This window comes from Telopea speciosissima, chromosome 11, assembly GCF_018873765.1.
Source record: "Telopea speciosissima isolate NSW1024214 ecotype Mountain lineage chromosome 11, Tspe_v1, whole genome shotgun sequence".
NCBI classification, from domain to species: Eukaryota; Viridiplantae; Streptophyta; class Magnoliopsida; order Proteales; family Proteaceae; genus Telopea; species Telopea speciosissima.
The window spans coordinates 38,446,925-38,452,033 of record NC_057926.1 but is presented as its reverse complement, the minus strand read 5'-3'; the positions used below and the strand labels follow the sequence as shown (position 1 = coordinate 38,452,033).

Sequence of the window (5,109 nt, the reverse complement as noted above, 5' to 3'; positions counted from 1 at the left end):
GGCCCTACTAAACGTGGGAGCCTTGTGATCTGGGTATGGCCTTATAGGTCTCTTATAACTGCAATAATTCCTGGGGAACAATTAAGAACATATCTTCGATTGCCAGCAGTTGAACCTGGGTTACCTGGGTGAAATTTATTTAATTTCTCTTCTCCATGTTCCCTGCACTTTTTTATGTACAACTTAAACTTTCAGATCTTTGATTGCAGCCATCTTGAGAGTTCAATGCTCTCATCACACCTAGAAACTGATGCAACTCTACTGCGAGGAATGGTTGTCGATCGATCTACAATTCTCTTACAGAACATATTTCTTGTTATTACCTCATTCATCATTGGCTTCCTCTTGAATTGGAGGATCACACTAGTGGTCATTGCCACACATCCTCTGATTGTTAGCGGCCACATCAGTGAGGTTTTTCTTTTTTCCATCCTCTTGTTTAGCTGCTAATCATATGATGCATTGTTTGACTTCACATTAAATCCTGTCTAACTAGCATAAGAACCTAAATATATGTTACAAAAACTCTTCATGAAAGGTTATGGTGGTAACCTGAACAAGGCTTACCTCAAAGCTAACATGCTTGCAGGTAAGGCAGTGAGCAATATTCGCACCATTGCTGCATTCTGTTCTGAGGATAAGATAATTGATTTATATGCACATGAGCTTGAAGACCCCTCCAAATGCTCCTTCCGTCGTGGCCAGATCGCCGGCATTGCATATGGTGTCTCCCAATTCTTCATCTTCTCATCCTATGGCCTAGCCTTGTGGTATGTCTTTTGGGTTTTCAGAATGGTGAAAAAGTTTTGTGAATTACTTGCTGTAGTAAGCTTAGTATCAACTACAAAAGCTTTAAGGCCCAAAGCCATAAGAGAATTTGTGCAGGTATTGTTCTGTTTTGATGGGGAAGGAAATCTCCAGCTTTAAATCGGTGATAAAATCATTCATGGTTTTAATTGTGACAGCATTGGCACCAGATCTTCTAAAAGGTAGACAGATGTTGGCTTCAGTCTTTGATGTATTGGACAGGAAGACAGGTTGCAGGGGATGTTGGAGAGGAAGTGACAAGAGTAGAGGGTACAATAGAATTGAAGGATGTTGAATTCAGTTACCCTTCAAGGCCAGACATTCTGATCTTCAAGGATTTCAATCTCAAAGTAACTGTGGGGAAGAGCAGGGCATTAGTAGGGTCTAGTAGATCTGGTAAGAGCTCTGTGCTCCCCCTTGTACTTCAGTTCTACGACCCAACAGCAGGGAAGGTGATGATTGATGGCAAGCATTTCCTACAGTTGAATGATTCGACCCACCTTATGGTTTCTTTAATGGGTTGGAGACAGTTTGGCCCAAGCACAATTACATTCATGGTGCCTCACCCTTGTAAACCTTTGAACTTTATAGATCAGTAACCTTAAAAAATGGCCAAATCATGAAAAGGTTTAACAAAGAAGGCTAATGTATAAAATTTTAAAAGTCAAATGGTTAACCCTTCTCTATACATGAGCTGTCATGGATTCCTGCAGGAAAAGACATTAAGAAACTCAAGCTCAAGTCCCTTCGAAAACACATTGGCCTTGTCCAACAAGAGCCAGCGCTATTTGCCACGTCAATCTATGAAAACATTCTTTATGGCAAAGATGGATCATCTGAAACAGAGGTCATTGAGGCTGCCAAGCTTGCTAATGCACATAACTTTCATCATTAGCCTCCCTGAGGGCTACTCGACCAAAGTAGGAGAGCGAGGGCTGAAGCTATCAGGTGGCCAGAAGCAACGGGTCGCCATTGCAAGAGCTGTTCTCAAGAATCCAGCAATTTTGCTTCATGATGAGGCTATCAGCGCTCTCGATGTGGAGTCTGAGTGGGTTGTTCAACAAGCCCTTGACAGGCTAATGAAGCATCGAACAACGGTTATGGTGGCACAGAAGTTGTTTACCATCCAAAATGCAGATCACATATCAGTTTTGCAGAATGGAAAGATCATAGAGCAAGGGAACCACTCTACTCTAATAGAGAACAAGAAGGGAGCCTATTATAAGCTTAACAATCTACAGCAACTGCAACAATAACAGAAATAAAAGGAGTAAATGACCAAGATAACTGGTTACGATTGAACTTGTATTCTTTTTTTCCCTTTTTTGACTATTTGCCCCTTAGCTATGTGGGATTTATTGTTTTTCTTAACAGAGAATAAGTATACATGATATAAACATCTTAGAAAGTTAAAATATTATCAAATTAAATAATTAAAGAGTAAATGAAGAATATTAACCATTACTAACACTGATCTTCAGCTCAGTAATTACATTATTGAAGTGTTCTTAGAAAAAGTAAAGAAGAACATCTCAACGTAATAATTACAAACATTTGAAAGGCAAGTGTAATAGCCAACTAGCATTGCAAGAGTACTTACAGAATCATGAATCCAAAATCAGCATTCAGCTTCCTCCCCCCCTCCTTTTTTTTGGAGAAATTTAGAAACAAATAAGTCAGAGACATACCAAAACCAGACCCAACTCACCATTTGACACCCTTACCCTAAAACTCTCCCTAAAAAACCCTAACACGAAAATGCACAAATCCAACTTTTTCTTGCTTACACAACAAGACAATAAAGCAAAGAAGGCAAGGCATTTAAAGCCTAGTCCTGTAGTCCATCTTGTTGCAAACCCAGATAAGAATGAAGTTATTAACGACAAGCCCTACTCATAAATTGTGTTATAAGGGCGAGTCAGCTCATTTTGAAGCCTCACAATCTAAAGCTGAGTATCCATCATCTGCTCCGCCTCTTGCTTTAATGGTTTCTCTTCTTCATCTTTCAGACCGCCGCCAACTGTTTGAACAGGTACCCGTGTCTCCATTTGTTTCTCAGCAAGGCTCGCTGTTGAAGCTTCTCCTGCGTCAAATATGGCACAACCCAAATGGGTTCCATAGTCACACTCTTGACAATAGTAGACCCAGCATTCCCTGTCAACGACACAATGACAAACATCACACCAGAAGGTATCTGATTCATCGACAGGGAATTCAAAGCAAAGGGTTAGAGCATGTTTGGGATGATCTTTATGGACTATGGTGCGAGGCAAAGAGGCACATCGAATGTGGAGATCAAATTCACAAGGGGCACAGCTTAAGCTAAATGATTGACCAGAGGAACGACACCCATTACACTTGAATGAGCCCTCGGAGTAAGTTGGTTTGGGAAGAAGGGTGAGGGCATGTTTGGGGTGAGATGGATGCTCCATCCAACGACCTGCGTTTCGACATTGCTTGTGGAGAAAGTATCTACAGTGACTGCACCCATACAATAAACCTGAGGCAGGGAATGGACAACCAGAACAATGGATTTGTTCATGTTCTAGGGCTTTATAAGTAGTTAAAGGATGGGGGTGGCTGAAGTGATTCTCCTCCATCTCCATCTCTGTCTCCATAACTTCTTCTGTCATTTCTTTGGTAGTTGGATTGTTGCGTTGCGGCCTTGCAGTGATAAAATATATATAGGCTTTTATTATTAGTGTTGCAAAAGACGAATTTAAAAAACAAAGGGTAAATTATACTGTCACCCCCTGGTTTTCAAATGAAACTCAGATCACCCCTTAGTTTTTGAAAAAACTCAAATTATCTCTTTTCCAGTAATGGTGTTAGTCTACTGTTAGTTATTGATGTGAAATGATTATTTTACCCTTGTACTAAAATAATAGAATTAAATTTATAATACTATCCTTCCTTCATCTTCAACATTGGTCAAGGGTAGTTTAGGGATTTAAATTTATTTAACTGGCTGACATCATCATTTAATAGCATAAAAGTAACAATAGGGACTAATTTGTTATATTGGGGTCTAAACCAGGAAGTGATTTTAGTTTTTTCAAAAATCAGGGGGTGATCTGAGTTTCATTTGAAAACCAAAGATGACGTGTAATTTACCAAAAAAAAAAAAAAACAGACGGATTTTCCTCCACTCAAGTTGTCGATCTAAAATTGCCCTAGCAGTACCCCCTGGGTGGATGACACGTGAAGAAGACACATCCAACGGTCACAATTTGAAAACTTCAAATTACCTTTCAACTTAACCGTGGTTACAACACCCCTTATGCTAACCCTGGTAAAACAATTAACTCATCCTAACCTAACCCTGGTCACGACCAAGTCCTTCCTCACTCTCCCCTTCGTCTACTCCAACGAACTTCTACCTGAGAAAAATCCCAACTCTGGATATCTTCTCCTCCTCCACGGAACTCTACCAGAGAAAAATTCCAACTCTACCAAGGAACCCCAGGAGCTCGTAGTCCTCTTTTTGTTTAGGTGTCAATGATTTTGTGTGGGTGTATTACTAGCTCTTGTTCTAGACGTTTTGGAACAGGGGAGGAAAAAACCATGAAATTCTTTGTCGTTCAAGTCGAGGATGGAAAGCCAGTTGTTGGTCCTTTCTACAGGAATCGCCTCGCCAAGAACGATTCACGATCCAGCTCTCTTTCCGCCTCGCCTCCAATGGCCTCCATCGTCTTCCCTCTTCCCTCTCTCGACCATGCTTCCTCTGCAAGTTCAAGCTACAGAACGAAACCAGATCTCCTTCGTGAATCTTGGGCAAGGATTGCTTTGCGGTAGAAACCCTCTTTTGCGACATCTCATCCTCTGCAGTGCGATACGGTAGAAACCCTAGACATCTCCATAGTGATCTAATGCTCCCATGCATGGGCTAGTGGGAGATGTTAATCAGATCCGGGTCATGGAACCAATCCATGGGGCCCATGAGGAGTGGCCAATCCAACCGGCAAGAAAGGAGGGGAGTCGTTCTCTGTATGTGAACGACTCCCTCTCCCCCTTCCTTGTTTGAGTGAAAGACTGTAAGGGGGGGGGGGGGACTTAGGGTTTTTGCCTATAAATAGAAGCTCTAACCCTAAGTCCCATAATAACATCAGTAACCAAGATTTTTCTCTCTCTCTCTCTCTCTAAGTAATTGTGTGGTTTTGGGATTCCATCTCCACCCAAGGATTTATGGTGTGGAGTTCTTCTTCGTGGAGAAACCTTTCAAGATATTCGAAAATCATTTGAGTTCGTGAAGATTGTAACCAAACCCGTATGAGATCCTCTTCCGCTGCATTCTCATTTCCT

The 5,109-nt window shown here is 41.3% G+C and overlaps 1 pseudogene; it reads left to right on the top strand.

Moving 5' to 3' along the window:
* The first annotated feature begins 225 nt into the window (after positions 1-225).
* LOC122645909 lies at positions 226-2,239 on the top strand (annotated as a pseudogene).
* Positions 2,240-5,109: the final 2,870 nt, after the last annotated feature.